The sequence below is a fragment of the Octopus sinensis genome, linkage group LG5 (assembly GCF_006345805.1).
Source record: "Octopus sinensis linkage group LG5, ASM634580v1, whole genome shotgun sequence".
Lineage (NCBI taxonomy): Eukaryota > Metazoa > Mollusca > Cephalopoda > Octopoda > Octopodidae > Octopus > Octopus sinensis.
This window is the reverse complement of record NC_043001.1, coordinates 55,543,331-55,564,309: the sequence shown is the minus strand read 5'-3', so window position 1 is coordinate 55,564,309 and position 20,979 is coordinate 55,543,331. Positions and strand designations below refer to the sequence as shown.

At 34.8% G+C, this 20,979-nt stretch overlaps 1 protein-coding gene across 7 annotated transcripts in view; it reads left to right on the top strand.

Annotated features, from left to right (window-relative positions):
* Positions 1-20,979, top strand: part of LOC115211793 (roundabout homolog 1) — a 703,622-nt gene that overhangs the window by 254,616 nt on the left and 428,027 nt on the right. The window lies entirely within an intron of this gene.

The following is a 20,979-nucleotide window of genomic DNA, read 5'->3' as shown; positions in this document are numbered from 1 at the left end:
ATACAGGACTTCAAAAAAACATGAACAAAAAGAGAAATGAGAACATAAAAAAACATAGAAAATGAGCTTTTTTCAAACAATCAAAGAAACAAATAGAGAAACAAGACAAGCAAAACAAAGAACATTCCCTTCATCAGTTGTCCCCTGTTTTAGCTACTCCCTACCTTCGAAACGTGGAGTAGATAAAACAGGGGACAACTGATGAAGGGAATGTTCTTTATTTTGCTTGTCTTGTTTCTCTATTTGTTTCTTTGATTGTTTGAAAAAAGCTCATTTTATATGTTTTTTTTCTATGTTTTCCTTTCTCTTTTTGTTCACGTTTTTTTGATGTCCGTACCCATATATGCATGTATATCTCTGTATGTATATATATGTATATGTATGTATGTATGTATGTATGTATGTATGTATGTATGTATGTATGTATATGTGTATATGTTTATGTGTGTATATATATATGCATATATATATGTATGTATACATATATATATGTATACACACATATACATATTGCGTGTGTGTGTATATGTGTATATACATAAAAATATAGTCAAAGACACTCCTATACACATACATGCATTATACTATATGTATATTTATATCTATATTTACATGTACATACACACATTATATATGTATTCCTTTTATAACCTTTTGAAAGATTTGCTATCTAATTGGGTACCTCAATAGAATAGATAAATGAAATATAATTCCCCTCGTTCCTATTTTCTAATCAACATCTTCATCTACCTCATCATCATCATGCTCATCACCATTCTTTCTCTCTTTTTATCTGAGTAAATAATGCGATTTAATTTTTGTTCTCACCTTTGTTATTTAATTTCAAATGTAAATTTCTCATTCATTTATTTGTCAACATTTACTTTACATCCTTCTACTTCTCCATCTCCTCTTTCATTCTATATTTCTTTCTTCTTTTCTTCCTTTATTTCTTCCCATTTTCTTTCTTTATTTCTTCTGTATTTTCTTTCTTTCGCTTTGTCTTTCTTTCTTTCTCAATCAAACCCAAATCCATTTGATGATGCCATTTAGGATTGGAAACAATTGTTTCGCCATACTATAATCAGCCAATGTTATAAAAGATTCGTATTTAGGTTTGGTATTCTTTTCATTTGCCTATGTATGTCTACTGAGTATCTGAGAATGTATGTGCCATTCATTCTTGTACTAAGGAAAGCCTTCCTTTTGATATTGATTAAATTTCAGCTTTCACCTCACCCCCAATTTCAGTACATTATAACTCTTGTTGTAGAGGTGGCAGTGTTGGTGGTTAATAGCAGTAATGGCTATTTTTGTGGTGGTGGTGGTGGTGGTGGTAATGATTGTGATGGTATTAGTAGCTTTGCGAGTGAATATAGTATTCGTATTATTAAACTTAGTTGTTGTTTTTGCTGCTTAACCCCAGGTCAGTACTTATCAAGCTGTCCTATGATCAAATGCTTTTCAGCCATGCCAATCCTGTTTGCACATTTACATCATAAATTCAAAACAACATTATTCAAAATTCCTTTCCTTTTCAAAACAAGAACATATGATTTCAAGGATGCTGTGTTTTTATTTCTAAAAGGTTGCACACACATATATATATATATAATATATATATATATATATTATATATATATATATATATATATATATAATAATGATAATAATAATCCTTTCTATTAAAGGCACAAGGCTTGAAAGTTTGCGGGGGGGGGGGGGGAATAGTTGATTACATCAACCCCAGTGTTTCACTGGTTCTTGATTTATCGACCCCAAAAGGATGAAAGGCAAAGTCAACTCTGGCGGAATTTGAACTCAGAACATGAAGATAGATGAAATGCTGCTAAGCATTTTACCCAGTGTGCTAATGATTCCACCGGCTTGCCACCTTAATAATAATAACATTAATAATAATAATAATAATAATAATAATAATAATAATAATAATAATAATCTTTTCTCCTCTAGGCACAAGGCCTGAAATTTGGGGGGAGGGCACCAGTCAATTAGATCGACCTCAGTATGGAACTGGTACTTAATTTATCAACCCCCAAAAGAATGAAAGGCAAAGTTGACCTCAGCAGAATTTGAACTAAGAACGTAAAGACAGATGAAATACTACTAAGCATTTCACCTGGTGTGCTAACATTTCTGCCAGCCCACCGCCTTAATAATTATTATAACAACAACAACAAACTTATTGTATACAGTGCCCAGGTGCTCTACAATTCACCAGAAAAAGTAACCCAAACTGCATCAACAGTACATAGTATATGTAGAAGTTACAGCATTGATATCGTTTGTGTTTAGTCCTCTGTTACACGTAAGAGACCAGATTTGTATGTGTGGCCCATCTCTGATCAAAGATGATTTAACTGTTACCAACTCATGATTTGTATTTTAGGCATAATCTGTTTAGAACCACAACATTATCTGAAAGCTTTTTTTATTTGGTGCTGAGATCTACAGCATTGAGGCCTGCATCATATTCTTCACTGGGTTGGCTATGTTATTCGGATGCCAAGTAACTGGTTCATAAAAATAGTCCACTTCAGCGATATCAAAATTGGAAGTAGGCTTCAGGGACTTCCAAAACTTCATTTTCCTGATCATCTCAAGCAATCTCATTTCATGTGGTGTTCTTCCCAATCAATTGGAACCCCTGGCTGTTAAACAGAATGCATGGAGGGCTATGTGTGACAGTGGAGTAGAACACTTTTAAATTGAACGCAGGAGACTGCATGACAAGAGGAGACATTATCATCAACCTCCTGCAACTGTTGTTCAGAGTCATTTTCAGTGCCCCTAGTGCCTCAGGATATTGGCCTTGTCAGCCACATCCTCTCCCACAAGAAGCAATGTGCTGGAGGCAGAGGATTTATGTCTTGGATCAATGCTGTCATCACCTTTGCCGAGCTGTCATAAGCAAAGTGTTTGTGTGTGTAAACACAAAAAGTGATTTTCTAATCCTTTCAGCTTTTAAATACTGTTTTCTGAAGCTATGAATAAATGTTGTGAAACTAACTTCTTCAACACACAACTATGTCTGTGCATAAATATATATATATGTGTGTCTTTTTGCATGAGTGTATAGATATATGTGTGTGTGTATGTGTATTTGTGTGTGTATATATGCATATATATATATATATATACACACACATATACATGTATAATATATACAAATATGTACGTAGGCATGTATATACAAGTTTTTTTATGTATATATGCACATATTTAATATATATGTATGTATATATATAAATATATCTATGTATATATAAAGGTAAAGTTTCCTCCTCAAGTTGTACCGGTTCGTAAGGTCTGGGTTCCTGGTTTCTGTGGTGTATATATTTCCAACCTGGACTGGTGTAACATGAAACAAGGTGTTTTGTGCAAGAACACAATGTGTTGCCCAGTCAAGGAATCGAAACTACAACCTTACAATCATGAGTCCAACACCCTAATCACTAAACCACATGCCTCCATTATATATATATATATATATATATATATATATATATGCATATATATATATAAAGAGATCAAAGTTTGTTATGAAAGCATATTTAGATGCATTTTGTATTTTTTTATGAAAAAAGCTTCCTTATTTAAGTGTTCTTGTAGACAAATTGTATCTTTGCACTGGTAGAAGGGGAAAAAGTGAAATTTGGTTTGATGTTACCTGCACATTTTGCTATGTGTTCACTTAAAGAAATTTGTCTGTATTGTGGGAACTGGATCTGCTCTTTGTGTAGAGTGGTTCTCCATCTCAAAGTCATACTCATTTGTCCAATATTGTGTTGACCACAACCCAAGCAGGTTATTACATAAATTAGTTTCTCAGAGGTACAAGTGAAACTGGTTTTAATTGGGAACCTCTCTCTTTGTTTGAAGCGGAAATCCGAGCCTTCAAGTAGGTTGGGGCAGGTTCCACAGTTTGGGCGCCCACATTTTTTAACCTCTGGCTTCATGGTTGTGTAAAGCTTCGCATTTGTTAGAAGTCTCTTTAGTGATTTGTGTTGCTTTTTGCGTTTGATGACTTTATGCGCTTTCAGGATGTTGTTCATTTTTGGATCACTAGTTAGTGCAGGGAGATTTTGCACAATAGTGTTGTATGCCGTTTTTATGTCTGATTTCTTGGCACACTTAATTCTCTCGTCTATAAATGAGGGTGGATATTGTCTTTCAGTTAGCATTGTTTTGAGGTCTTGAAGACAAAGGTCCTGAGTAGTTCTATCAGACACTATTGTGCAAATCCTTTTTGCCAAATTAAGGGTGGTGTTTATTTTGATGTGTTTTGGGTGGCATGAGCTAACGAGGAGATATTGTTTCAAGTCCGTTGGTTATGATAGATGTCAGTTATAATTTAATTGTTGACTTTTTTTTTATCATGATGACCAAAAATCGGGGCTGTTCTTTGTTATATTCCTTTGTGAATTGAAATGTTACTATTTATATCATTTAGTGTTGATTTGAAGTACAAAAGTTTGTCAATGGTCTCCTTCCAAGTGATAAAACAGTCATCCAGGTATCTTTTCCAGCTTTCTCTTATGTAATGGTAAAATGGGTAACCGTATTTGTGAAGTGACACTTCATATATATATATATATTATATAAATATATATATATAATATATATATATATATATATATATATATGCATATATATATATATATATATATATATATATGCATATATATATATATATATATATATATGCATATATATATATATATATCATCATCATCATCATCATCATCATTTAGTGTCCGTTTTCCATGCTAGCATGGGTTGGACGGTTCTACTGGGGTCTGTGAAGCCAGAAGGCTTCATCAGGCCCAGTCAAATCTGGCAGTGTTTCTACGGCTGGATGCCCCTCCTAACGCCAACCACTCCGTGAGTGTAGTGGGTGCTTTTTACGTGCCACCCGCACTGGTGCCAGACAGAGCTGGCAAACGGCCACGAACGGATGGTGCTTTTTATGTGCCACCGGCACGAGGGCCAGGCGAGGCTGGCAACGGACACGAAACGGGGCGGTGCTGGCAACGGTCGCGAAACGGAAAGTTCTCTTACATGCCACCGGCACTGGTAACACATCTGCAATTTCCATTGATCGATTTCCATTGATCGATTTCGATTCTGATCCTCACTTGCCTATATATATATATATATATATATATATATATATATATATACACAAATATATACTTTATATATGCATACATATATGCATATATATGCATTATATATTATATATATATATATAATATATATACTTATATATCTATGCATATATATATATATATACCTATTCACACACATGTATATAACAGGGAAGTCTCTAGTTACTTCCCTATTACGTTTGCATGCTAGTATTTAGGAGTGATATTTAGTAGTAGAATTTTTGCATATATATAATATAAATTAACATATGTATATTGTTTTATTCTATGATCGATTGCAATCATTGGACCATTGGACTGCAACTATGATCAACACTCCTTTCAAAGGCTTATTCTCTCACATTGATCCATCTCTCCAATATTTATTTCATTGAGTTATGTTTGTTAAATCATTAAATTAAACATTTCGATAAAATATATTACTCTTTTTCAATTTGTTTTTACATAAACTCATATATAACCTCATGCATATACATATAAACGTTTAATTCATAAATATATATGTTACAGACTTCCCTTTCTTTTTCTGCCTATCAAATTTCTCATACAAGGTATTAGTCAGTCTAAAGCTTTCATAAAAGACGGTTATCTAAGGTTCCAGTCCACAAGAATGGCACACAGAACCGCATGTTTGCAACATAAACTCCTTCACCACGCAGTAAATTCTTCAGCCTTAATTAATATGTACATTTAATTTAAGGTGGTAAGCTGGCAGAGTCGTTATTGTCCCAGGTGAAATGCTTAGTGGCATTTCGTCCACCTTTACGTTCTGAGTTCAAATTCTGTTGAGGTTGACTTTGCCTTTCATCCTTTTGGGGTCAGTAAAATAAGTACCAGTTGAACATTGGGGTTGATGCAATCAATTTATCCTTTTCCCTGAAATTGCTGGTCTTGTGCCAAAATTTTAAATCATCATTATTATCATTTGACTTCCATTTTCCAACTGGTTTGACAGGAGTTTTTAAGTCAGAAGACTACTCCAAGTTTTACTGTTTTGGTATGGTTTTTACAGCTGGATGCCCTTCCCAACACCAACCATCTTACACAGTGGACAGTGCTTTTTACATAGCACTGGTGAGGTTTCTTTTGGCATGGTTTTTACAGCTGGACACCCTTCCAAATGCCAACCACTTTAGAATGTGTACTAGATACTTTTTTACATGATACCAGCATAGACAAGGTCACCAAGTTACTTGCAAAACAAAGATACTTTGAGAGGGGAGTGGACATTGGAGCGGGTGGCCTTGTACCAAGTGACAGGAGGTCAGAGTGTGACAGAAGGACAGAAACAGGTGTCTTGCTATTGGGAATATACATGGTTACCCTGTCAGAAGGAGAGAGCAAGAGAAAGATTGAGAGAAAATGATCAAGAATGAGAGATAGTCAGTTTGGTACTAAAACAACAGATTTAATTTAAAGTAGTTGGTTAAATTGACTGTTCTACATTAGTTTTTAGTGGAATGAAATGCAGTCTGGAATATTTATACTCATAACTGATTAATTGAAGGAACATCTTTTAAGGTACTTACACTTATGCTCTATATTTTGTGCCAAATTTTCCCTAGTCTAAAATTCATGACTTTGAACATAATCACAAGACATTTTCTGTTTTTTGTCAGCTGGTGATAGTATTGTCCACTAAATAACATAGCTCAAATGATTCTTATTTTCTCAATCTGGTCTTCTCAACATGCGTGAAATTTTGAAAGACAGAGTCAATCTCAATGGGATTTGAATTTAATACCGTAATTAAATGTCTTACTGATTAGGCTCTGTAAATATCTTCTCCAGTCCAGAAACGAAAACGACAACACAAAGCAAATGAAATTAAAATATGTCTAGAGAATTTATATTTCTTTATTAATTAAAAAATAAAAGCAGTGGAATAAAGGAAATAAATCTGTTGGGTGTGATTTGCTTCTCTGCTGAAACTAAGTCTATCTTAACATATTGATGCCATTATTTCTTTCAAGTTTTCCATATGACCTTCGTATTGAGTGTCTCATTTGTCGACATATTTGGAAATCAGTCAGTAGTAAGACTTATGGCATACATAGATGCTACTTCATTAATATTTTTTTAAAGTTCAGCAGGAAGTGGTCTCTTGATAGGAGTGTTAAATTATCCGACGTCCCTGAAGATGTCTGAAGAGATCAGGCAGAGTGAACCCGCCTACATGTCTAGTCTTTAAGACTCATTGTACATATTGCATATTGTAATACATACTTATATAATATATATATATATATATAATATATATATATATATATGCATACACACACATAATATATATATGTATGTATGTATATATATATATATATATATATATATATATATACATATATACACACATGCACACGCATACACATTTAGATTTGGCTACTTCTAGGTTGCCGACTTCACTATTTCAGACTGGTCTACAGAGACCCACTGTAAATGGTATAAATTAAATAAATATGACCCCACCCTACTAGTTATGACTGCAGACATGACTAGTCTTTGTCTTGCTGATAATTATGCATATATAGTAATTTATAAAGCTTTTAGTTATGTTTTCAACTTCAATTTAATCTCGATTTTCTTTTCTTTTCTTTTTTTCTACATTTAATTTTCCATGTTAAGTTTTTGTTGGAGGAAAGATTTTTTTTTTACTTTAGGAAAATTGTTTCTTTTGATTGGTTGCCCCATCTACTGATCACTGAGCCATGAATCAGGGAAAGTCTCATGTTTAACTGGCTAAATTGAAGTAAACAGAGATGTATGCCTTGCTCAAGAGTTCAACATATATGACAATGTTTGTAGTAGTACACCACACGATAACATCATATCAATTAGTTCAAATATTTACTTCAGCATAGGAACAAGGCCCAAATATTTTGAGGGAGGGATCAGTCAATTAATAAGACTTATTTATCAACTTTGGGAGGATCAAAGCCTGAAAAGAATCCTGTTGGGATTGGAATTCATTACATAGAGGATGTAACTAAATACTAGAAGACAGCATGCCCAATGTTTCTGTTGATTCAACTTATACCATTGAATCTAAAAATTGAAATATCAAATCATAGAGAAAGACAGAAGTGGTACCAGAATTTTATTTAGACCAATATATGTTTTCCTTTGACAAAACTGGCCTATCAAAAGCTTTAATTGTGAGATAAAATCATTCTCCAAGTTTAACACTACTACTTGGTTCATGGATGCTTTTAGTGGAATCTACTTTGTTTCAAGAATTCTGGCTTGGATTATAATCTGAGGATATCTTCCTCCCTTTTGACCGTTTGTCTTGAAGGCCCTAAAGAATATCATGAGCATTATCTTTCTTCCTTCCCTGACTAAACCATAAAATAACTGTTTCTGATTTAAGTACAAGTTGAAGTGGGGTTGTGATCAGTATCATTGACTCCAGTACTAGTCTGGTAGTTTATTTTATCGGCCCTGGAGGGATGAAAGCAATGTTAACCTTGGCAGGATTTGGGCTCATAATGTGTAGACCCAAAGCAGTATTACAAGCCATTTTATCTGATGCTCTAATGATTTCTGCCAGTTTGAGCCTTAAAAAGAATAGAATGATTAAAAATAAGTCCTTATTATATTTTAGTATTATTATTAACTGTGGGGAGCAAGTGAATATTACTTCTTAACATTTCCTATTAAAATCAGAGGCACTGTGCCATATCTCAAGAAAATGATTAGCCTCAAGTCAGTCCTAATCAAACACATTTGTAATCAAAGATATTTCAGCCCATCTCTTTATTTCCTTTCTATAATTTCATTTACATCTTAGGTGTGCTTTAGGAATTGACTCCAGTAGTTGAACAGATACATTATTCCATCAACCTTAAAAGGATTAAGGCTAAATTGACCTCAATGACTTTGAAATTTAGAACATAAAATGCCATTACTGAATACTACAGGTACATTATCAGATGTGGTTAAAATTCTACCATTTTACCACCAGCTCTCTTCTTCAGATGCTGGGCATTTATATTACCTGATATTCATTTTTTTAAAGATGGCACTGTGGTTTGGAAGAGATTTTCTGCTATTTCTTGTTTGTTGAGCAATTGTATAAAGATGCTTTCAGGTCGTCATCTCTATTTCTCTTGTTGATTAACCACTAATTCAGTCCTGATCCTACAAACCTACCTATGATCAAAGACATTTCTATCTTGATCACCGATTTTTTTCTTCAGACACAATGTCCATAGTGTTTTATTTCAAAACTGGAGAGTGTGATTTGAGGATAGATTTAGTTGCTACTTCTAACTGGTTGAGTGACTATTGCAGAGCAGGTATAAGAACTTTTTAGTACCTGGGGTTATTTGCAAAGTACATAAGAACCTATGGAGATTCATGTGAGTGAAAAAAAAAAAAAATAATAATAATCATTAATTTTATAAATTTCTATGTCTTCATATCAAATTACTGTTTTGGTCTTGGAGCTTAAATATTTTTCCATAGAAGTTTTTCTAATGTCACCTGCAATCAGTTTCTTATTTGATATAAAGGCTTTCTCATTAGTTCATCACTATTATTATTGGAACCATACGGAGGTAGAAATGTTAAAGTAAAAGACAAAGTGGTTTTAGTTCTCTGTTGTGCACACAAACTCATCAGTGCAGTGTATTATGTTTTACAATGATAGGATGTTGACCTAATGTTCCAAGATTCTTCATCCTTTTTATATTTCAGCAATACAAGCAAACATTCAATGCTCTACGGTGTTGCTATTGCTTTCAGTTCTGAGTTATACCAACCTATAGCACCCAATCACTGATGATAAACTTGGCTACCACTAACACATGCATTCATCAATTCAACTATGCATATATATACATATACACACGCATGCAATAGGCTTTCATTCAGATTCTGTCTATCTAATTTCACTGATGTGTGTGTTTGTGTGTAACCTTGTCTAGACATTATGTGATGATACTAAACGTGCATCATCCTCATATGAGCTACATTGTTTGTTTCTAGATTTCCATGAAAAACATGTCTAGCTGTGAAGAAACATTACCTTAGTTACACATGAGGGTTGGCAACAGGAAAGGCATCCAGCTGTAGAAAATCTATCTTAACAATTTTTTTTGATCCATGTAAGCATAGAATAGTGGATAATAAATGATAAAGGTGATGATGATATATGTATCTATTCTTTTATTTGTTTCAGTCATTTGACTGTGGCCATGCTGGAGTACTGCCTTGAGCGGTTTTAGTTGAACAAATCAACCCCAGGACTCATTTCTTAAGCCTAGTTCTTATTCTATCAGTCTCTTTTACTGAACTACTCAATTATGGTGGCGTAAACACACCAATCATGGTTGTCAAGCACTGATGTGGGGGACAAACATAGACACAAAAACACACATACATACATGTATACACATATATTTATATATATATGATGGGCTTCTTTCAGTTCCCACCTACCAGATCCACTCACAAGGCTTTGGTTGGCTTGAGGCTGTTGTAGAAGACAATTGCCCAAGGTGTCATGCAATGGGACTGAACCTGGAACCATGTGGTTGGGAAGCAAACTTCTTACCACACAGTCACTCCTGCTTGTTTTTATCATTGGCTTGCTGCCAATGATTAAACAGTACTTATTTCTATTATTCTTACACCAAAGCACTAAGCTACAAGGACATAAACAAATCATTGACTGGCCCAGGGCTATGGTAGCTGGCATCTGCCCAAGGTACCACACTATGGGTGTGAACCTGAAACCACATAGCTGCAAAACAAGCTTCTTAACTACACAGCCATGCTGGCCAGCACTTGTATGTACATATAAATTAAATATTTATTATCCAATGTGCACGTATGAACATTCCATCACACACGAATACAATTTAAGACAGCCACATTTTCTATGTTACCTACTCTGATGTCCGACTTCTCTGACTCTTTAACAAACAGGACAGCTTGTATATATATATTGAAACAGATGCTCTTTCTTCTCATGAACCTCCACTTAGCTAACTTTACTACCTCTCTCCTACTTCATATCAAAGAAATCTGTCAGGTCAGTGAGATGTTGATGCCATCATATATATATGTGTGTGTGTGTGTGTATGTATCTAAGTATGTATTTATCTTTGGTATAGAATACTTGATTGAAATGTTAATTTAATATGTCAGTCTTGGACAGGAAATTAATTTTCTTCATTAGTTTTCATAATCCAGGAAAGCATGATTCGACTAACCATACTGTAGACCCGCCTGTCCATTATTATCCTGCAATTATGACTGGTCAGGGGTAGTGGTGGTGTTAATGAAGTTGGCAGTTGTGGTGGTGGCAGCGGTGGTGATGCTCGTTGTTGTTGTTGTAGTATTGGTTTAGGTTGGGGTGGTAGTCATTGCTGTAATACTAGTGGACATGGCAGTGTGGGAGGTGATGTTTGAGTTGGTTATATAGCTTTGGAGGATTATGATAACAACAACCAACACTGAAGATGGTGTTGGTGGTGTGGTGCCGGTGATGAAAATGGCAGAAGTCTTTCTGGTGGTGAGTGTTTGGTGTAGAGATTCTGTAAGAGCTTTATTCAATATCAGAAAACAGAAATATTTCCTGCTCTTATACAAGTTCACAGTGTGTATACGCAAGGGTCACTACATTAATTTTTCCGTGTATATGTGCGTGCATGCATGCACATACATGCATATGTATGTGTGCATGCATGTATGTGTGTGTTTGTGTATGTGTCTTTGTTTATGGTAATGTATTTTGCATATCTGTCAACATGTCTTTAAAACTGTAATGTTCATCAGCATAATAATGAAGGGGTGGTAGTGGTGGAAATCATATTTATCAATGGTCCTAGTGGCAGCATTATTGATGATGATGATGATGATGAAGGCATGGTGGAAATTCTATTTATTAATAATATTGGTGATGGCGATGTCACCAATTACGATGTGTTGGGAGGGTGTGTGTATGTTTTCGTAATTAACTTGATTGTTCAATTCATATTTAATTTCAGTGACTTCCTCTTGTCTCTCTTTTCTCTCCTCTATCCCATTATAACTCTCTCTCTATCTCCCTCGCACCCTCTTTTCCTCTTTCTCTTCTATGTTTTCTTGCTAAACAAGAAGCCCAAGAGGGGAACCTCTGTCGTGGTGAGTGAACCTGGTTGAAATAGCAACCAAATCTCCCTCAAATCCCGCCTTGCCATTAAAATACATGTGATATATTTAATAATGTAGTTTGTCCTTGATAAACTATTAGTGAAGTAGATAAAAAGTGTTCAGTTTGGAATGCCTTTGATTATAACTCAGATCAGTGAAAGCTAAACTAACCTTGAGTTAACCTAGAATAGCAGCAGAATGGCTATCATCATCATATAATGTCCGTTTTCCATGCTGGCATGAATGGGACTGCTGGACAGGAATTGGCAAGGCCAGGGGCTGCACAAGGTTCCATAGTCTGTTTTGGTTTGGTTTCTATGGATGGATGCCCTTCCTAATGCCAACCACTCTACAAAGTGTACTGAGTGATTTTTACGTGGCAGCAGCACTTGCACAAATGTTTTTTATATGGCACTTTGGTTTTAGGATCTCAATTCTGTTGTGATGGGTGGGTCTTTCTGAGTACAGCAATGTGTCATATATTTCAGTCCTCTATCATCTCCTTTGTAAGGTTCAGCACTTTGAGGTCAACCAGATGTTATGTCATGTAAATAACAACATTCGACACAGATATGTAATGTGACTACACCACAGTGATGATGATGGTGGTGGTAGTGGTGGTGGTGCTGCTGCTGCCAGGTCAACACTGGTTTAGCTAACCTATGATCAAAAGCATTCCAGTCACTTTCTTTGTGAAATGCTATGCATACAGAACCACTCTATTGTTTTTTAAATGATAAGTGGGAGATTTGGCTGTTATTACTTGAAAGTTGAGAGACTACTGAGAGCAGTGGTTCTCAAACTTTTAAAAAACTTTTACTTGTCTCCTTACAGTTTTCCCGATGACTCACAGTCTCCTATAAAATGTAGGATAATCAACATGGAAAAAGGGATATACATTCATGTACCATAATTTCCAGACTATGAACCTCACTACCCATAGATCCACAACCCTGAAAACCATAACTTAATCCAGGCAATGTCTCATTGGGACACAATAAATGCACATGAACATATGGGGAATCAGTTGATGAGTTGGTTACAAAACAAATGAGAATCAAAAAATACCGACAGCACATGTACAATCAACCATTATACCTGCATATTTTCTGTCGGTCAATGACACTTGTTTACAACAAATGTGATTAGCAAATGAGTGTGTAGGAGTAGCATGGGTTTTTTGAGGCCAATGACAAAAAAGGGTGATAGCATGTGAAAAATTGGAAGTCTTAAGTTTTTTAAACTTAACTGTCTCAAGCCACCCTGTTTTCACAATACTTCAGCATCCCTTCACAGTCTCCTTAAAATCACTTCATGGTCCCCTAGGGGATCATGGACCCCCAGTTTAAGAACCACTGACTTAGAGGCTGTCTTGTAGATAACAAGTCACATATTGTAATTATGGTATGACCCACAAATCAGCAATCTGGGTCCATTGTAATGCAAGCAGTTATTGTGTAGCCTTAGATGACTCTCAACAGTTTTATATATATGTGTGTGTAGTGGTACTAGTGTATATAATACAATAAACCAATTAATTTTAATTAATTGTATATGGAATACAATGGGAAATAATTGTAATCTTTAACTGTATCTTTTATTTTTTATTTGTTTTAGTCATCTGACTGGCCATGCTGGGGCACTATCTTGAAAGTTTTTAGGCAAACAAATCAACCCAGTACTTTTTTTAAAGCCTGGTACTTATTCTATTAGTCTCTCTTGTTGAACTGCTAAGTAACAGGGATGTAAACAAACTAACACTGGTTGTCAAAACAGAGATGGGGGACAAACACAGACACAACACACACCACACATAGATATATGTATACATATATATGATGGGCTTCTTTCAGTTTCCATCTACCAAATCCACTCACAAGGCTTTGATCAGCCTAAGGCTATTGTAGAAGACACTTGCCCAGGGTATCATGCAATGAGACTGAACCTGGAACCATGTGGTTAGGAACCAAACTGCTTACCACACAGCCACGCCTGTGTCTATGGTGAAAACTCTGTACTTGTTTTGGTGTGAGATCTTTACATAGTTGCTCAGTGTGCTAAAACTCACAGCCATTTCCTTGATGTTGTACTCTACTGTTTTGAAAAAAGAAAGGACATATAGGAAGATATATATATATATATATATATAATAATAATAAATATTAGGGAATAAATCCAAACTTACAGGGAAAAATCAGATTTAGGATAGAATCCAATTTTATAGTAAAATATTATATTATATTAAATTAGAGACAAAACCACTATTAGGCAAATCAAACAATGAAAAACTCAATCCAATACATAAGATTATTTAATTTATATTATTTAAATATATAACAAAATTATTAAAAAAATATAATTAATATCACACTACGATCGGTTCATGCCTGCTAACATCTTCAAATTTTTGAGTTGCAGTCATTCATCAGGTGGTTTAAATATTTATCTTGGCGAGGTTTAAACAATGAACTATATATATATATGAAGGCACATGGCTCAGTGGTTAGAGCATCGAGCTTACAATCGTGAGGTTGTGAGCTCGAATCACGTTGCTCCAGTTCACTTGGCTGTAGAAATGAGTTGCAACATCATAGGTGTCAAGCTTTCCCTTGGATAACACTGGTGCCGTAGAGAGGGGAGGCCAGTATGCATGGGCAACTGCTTGTCTTCCATAAACAACCTTGCCTGGACTTGTGCCTAGGAAGGTAACTTTCTATGTGCAATCCCATGGTCTGTGTCGTGACCGAAGGGGATCTCAGAATATATATATATTATGTATGAAAATGTATTAAAATGATAAGAAAATCTTTGAGTATAAACCTTCTCAGTCAGAACTAACCTGGGGTTAAACAACAAGATCTATTTAATTAAATAACAAAGAAAACTTTTCAATAGTGATCACAGTTTAAATATTTTCATTCAATCAAATATAAGCTTCAAAAACAAAATGAAGAAATTCTACATGAATCAATTAATAAAATTTTGTTTGGAAATGGTCCCTGGGGAGGACTGTTAATTTGTGCTTAGAATAAAATAGTGCAAATATTGAAAGAGAAGTAGGGGAAAATGTTTTGTAAATGACGAAGAGTAGAAAGGCGGAACAACAGTGTGTTTGTTTACATCTCTTGTAAACAATACATACCATAGCTTGATAGTTTCATCGATTTCCAGTGAAGAGCCAGTGAAATATAAATATCTTACTTGAGAAAGCAAGTTGGTGACAGAAGGGGCATCCAAACATCAAACATTGTTTCAATAAATTTCATCCAACTCAAGACTGTACGAGAAAAAGAGCAAGCCCAAAAATGATTTTGAATAGACACTGGTGTGTGTGTGTAACAGTTTGATAGATTTTTGATCTGTCATTCAGTAGTAGGGTGCCTGTTGGTGCTGAAGCCCAAATTACACTGAAATCATGTGATACAACAAAGTTGTCTGACTGTGCTGATGAAGTTTTGTCTGCCGATATAATCTGTTCTTTTTTAACACTTAACATCTATACATGGTGATTTCTCAAAACGATTGCCGCAGCCTAAAGTGTTTAAAACAACACATCCAAGTTATGTAGGATGTGCAAACTGATATTTGCTACAAAGGTCGTTTTGGTCTTTAATCTATCTATCTATCTATCTATTTATCTATCTATCTATCTATCTCTCTCTCTCTCTCTCTCTCTATATATATATATATATATATATTATATATATATATATATCTTCATATCAAGGAAGCTCTACTGATCCACTGCCTTAACCCCAAAATCAGTAGTCGATTGGAGATGGACTGGTGGCTACTATGAATACATTATGGTGGCTATGACCAACATCATAACATACACCACCACTACCACATAAAAATATGTCACAATGACCATGACCAACAGCTGGAGAGTTACTGCTGTTAACCGAAACACTGAGAAGCTTAAAATAAAATAAGGAGGTCAGTGTAAATGCACATTTCTTGGACTACTTCCTTCTGAAGATGGGCCTTTGCGTCCGGAATATTGAGTTTTTTTTGTTTTCTTTGTAAAACTTTCTGCATTGTTGGAAGCTTTCTTTACTTCCCTTCCCTTTCATTTTCTACAGATATGTACACATAGAGAGAGAGAGAGAGAGAGAGAGAGAGAGAGAATGAGAGAGAGAGAGAAAATGGGGAACAAACAAAATGTGGAGTGAATGAGAAATTAAAGAATCAAGATGTAAGATGTTGGTGAAATGGTTGAAAAGAAAAGATAATAGATATGTTAGGATCACTAATAGGAATCCAGTTGTATGCAGCATCTTGCTTTGCCTGAAACATTTACCTACACACTTTATTCCATTACATTTAAATTAATATATTTTCTCAGAAAACAATCTTCTATTAATTCACTAATGAGTTAGATATCTTCTTCAAAGGATACATATATTAAATGAGAACATATGTGTGCCACCTGCTCAATGCCTTTAGACCATTAAACCAGGAGGTGGGTTGGTAGATGGTGGTTCAGTGCTTTTTCCCTTTCACTCACTTACTCTCTCTCTCTCTCTTTTCCCCTTTTATTTATATATGTATGTATATGAAGGTGCATGGCTTAGTGGTTAGGGTGTTGTGCTCACAACTGTGAGATCATGGTTTTAATTCTCAGACCAGGCATTGCATTGTGTTGTTGAGCAAAACACTTCATTTCAAGTTGCTCTACAATCAATTCGCCATCTGACATGTAGCACATGTTGCACCTGTGCAGGTAATGTCAATCTGATGGAGGGAGTGAGCTTATGTGAACACAAATATTTGATCTCTATAAACAAATCATTTGTATGGTTATTCAGCAAGAAATTGCAGAATCCTCATACATCATCTAAGGATGGGCGAGTCCATGATATATATATATATATATATATATATATATATATATATGTATATGTTTCTCTCTGTTATTTTGTTTCTTTTAGTCTATATATTATTGCTATAAAATTTGTTTAATCACAGTTTTGTTTTCAACTTTGACATAGTTTGGGTTGGATTGGTCTACAACTTAACAAAAATGTTACTTTTCCCCAATTTTGCATCATAAGTTGTATTAGCCTTATATATTGAAATATAACTTTATCCTTTTATCATCATCTTTAGCAGGTGCATCATCATCACCATTTTCTCTTCCAGTTTTCAAGGTCCCCTTTCATGACAAGCATCTTTTTCTCTTACCACACAAGACTTAATAAACATCTCATAATTACCAATTTACCAAAAAAATGACTCTGTTTTAGACTTTACTGCTTTTTTGCCACCTCCCATCTTATAGTAGCTTTACACTAGTTAAAGCAGAACCATCTACAAGGTCACTACCTGTTAGAAACAGTAACTAAATCCCCCTCAAATCACACCTCAAATCTCAAGATTATGGATCTGCATTTGGATATTTCCTCTTCAAATGTACTCTTTGGTTGCTGTGTGTGTGTGTGTTTCCATGTGCTTGTTTGTATGGGTATACATACATAAAGCCAATAGTTTCTCATGTAAATCTCTCCTCTCTGTGTCACTGATGTCCATCTGAAAGTTATGAGCCAACTCACCTCAGCACTTATCTCATCTCAAGCATTGCATGAGAATGCCAACAACCAAAACAAATGTTGCAAGACAGGCAGGTTAACACACTGCTAATTCAACCAGTCCACTGCCTTGGACTTTTGCTTTATTCATCAACCCCCAAAAGGATAAAAGGTTAATATGACCTCAGCAGGGTTTAAATAAAGTCTACATAGAAGATAGAAATTCTGTTATTGGTTCATCTAGAAATTTTTGTTGTTTACAATTAGTGTTTGCTCTCAATGAGTAGAACTAGCTGTGACTATTTCTATTTTGACAGAGTCCATTATTAGCTCATCTCAGAACTGTTCAATAATTTGAGCTGTTTTGTAGTGCCAAATTAAAACCCCCCGACAGAGTATAATGACTACACTCTTGAAAAAGATTATGTGACATGGTAAAACAACCAGTCATACAGTGAACTCTATGTTAAAATAAAGACACTTTAAAAAGAAAATGATAAAACAGCTAGTTGTGACCTCATTGTCAAATAACACACTTTAAAAGAGTGACATTAATAGAGAGGCATTTGTGAGGTGACCTCAGTGCCTCACTGCACACTCCCTTAACCTTTTTGTAACTATATTTCTGTTAAAATACACTGCCATTTTTCAAATTAATTTTGAAAATGGTGAAGAATTTAGTAAAATTACTTTGTCATTATTAAGCTGGTGTTTGGTACTTAAATTAACATAAAATTTTAATGGAAGATTTTTAGATTATTTTGAAACAAAGAAAAAAATGTTAAAAAAGGAATTACACACTGTAAAACAGTCAGTTTTGAGAGCTGATCTCTGTGCCAAACTAAAGAATCCCCTCTGCTAATGGAGTAAAATAACAAAAATATCAATTACAATAGTAGTTTCTTACAAGGACAGAAATTTGAGGGATTGGGATAGTTGAGTAAATTAACCCCTGTATTTAACGAGAGATATACCCGTCCACACAGATAGGGAGATCAAGGCAAATTGACGTAATATTGTTGTGAAGGACACATGGGAAGAGGTGCTTTCTCACCGAAGTATCCACCCCAGCAGACAATTATAAATGTCAGTTATAAAGATCTGGATATTGAGACAACCAGAATGTGGGAACTAAACATAGAAATAATCCCTACACTGAAAAGGATTGATGGGGGTGGTGTTCTTCGGGTATTGTTAAAAATGCAGATAAGTACATAACCAAAATGCCAGGTTTTACAAATATGCACAACATAGAAAATACCACCAAAAGGCACTGCACACACATTATGCAGACATATTACCTTCAATGCACACAAATTACATATTATATATCACTACACGACACAATAGAAAATACAAAACCAAAATAAAAACACTACACATACCCAAGGCACACAGAACTGCTCTTAGTTGTGCAGTAAAAACATGAAATAAAAAATGAACACAGAAAAGAAACGACATTAAAACAGTTAGTTTGTGAGGTGAACTTGGAAGTTTTTATGTCTCCAAAATGTTACTGCTGCCACGATCACCACCACCACCACCATCATCATCATCACAACCACTACCGTCATCATCATCATCTAGTCATAGGCATGACATTGCTTTCTACAGCATTATTAAAATTTATCACACTGTATGCACTACATTCCTTAGAATCCTATACATCATGTCAGTCCATAACTCTCTAGTGGCAAATAATTCATTTACATGATTTCAATAGCAACATTTTGCTGTGACAGCAAACATAGCAAGGCTGTCTGTTATGCTTTGTAGTTGAGCCTAAATCTCTAGGTTTATTTAACAAATTTGCAACTAATATGAAACCTTTATATGTATATATACATATGTGTGCGTGTATGAATGTGTTTATATGTGTATATATATATATGTATGTATATATATATATATATATATATATATATATATATTCCTCTCTCTTTGTGTTTCTCTTCCTTGGTTTCAGTATTATCTATTTTTGTTCTTGTATTGTATTTGCTTTTGCATTTCTTTCTCGTTTGCTTGTTGCATTTTTGTTTTTCTTCTTTCTCTCCTCCCTGTAACTGCCTCTGTTCTAGCAAGCAGACTTGATGGGATCAAAGAGATTGAGTTTGAAATATTCTAATAGGCTGGAGAGACTGAAGGTTATTTATTCATTATCAATGGTTTGCCTTCCTCTCACTCAGTCTCTCTCTCTCTCTCTGACATACCTCTTCCTTCTAACCTCACTATCTTTCATTGCATTTTTGTCATTTCTAATGAAAACCCAAACTAAATAATAATAATAACAACAACTACAACAATAATAATGATGGTGATGATTCCAAATTTTGGTGCAAGGCCAGCATTTCCATGGAGTGGGTAAATCGATTACATTAACCCCAGTGTTCAACTGGTACTTATTTTTATCAACCCCGAAAGGATGAAACATAAAATCAAACTTAGCTGAATTTGAACTCAAAATATAAAATGGGCAAAATGCCGCTAAGCATCTTACCTGGCACGGTAGTGATTCTGCCAATTCGCCACCTTAATAATAATAATGATGATGAAGATTATGATTTCTAATAGGAGCATAAGGTGAGCGATTTTTGAGGGGTGGGATTTAGTGGAAACCATTGACCCCGTCTTTCACTGGTACTTCACTTTATAGACCCTGGATGGATGACAGACAAAATTGACTTCAGCAGGGATGGCTCTCAGAACACAAAGGGGCCAAAATAAGTACTGCAAGGTATTTTGTCTGACACTTTAATAATTCTGCAATACATTGGCACATAGCCCCACAATTTGGAGTGAGAACTGTCAATGTAATTGGTTCAGGATTTTGATTTTATTTGTTACCCACCCACAAGAATAAAAGGCAGAATTGGGTTTAGCAGGATGTATAGCCAAAACAATGATGATGATGACAATGACGAAGGCAGTGGGTGGTAGTAGTAGTAGTAGTAGTAGTAGTAGTAGTAGTAGTACACTATGTATAACTGCGATGATGATGATGAATAATCTTGATGACAGTTTTACGTTTTCATTCATCATCATCGTTTTATACCTTGGTGAATGATGATCTGGAAATAGATTAATGATAAAGATGATGACGAATGCTGTGAATTTTGATG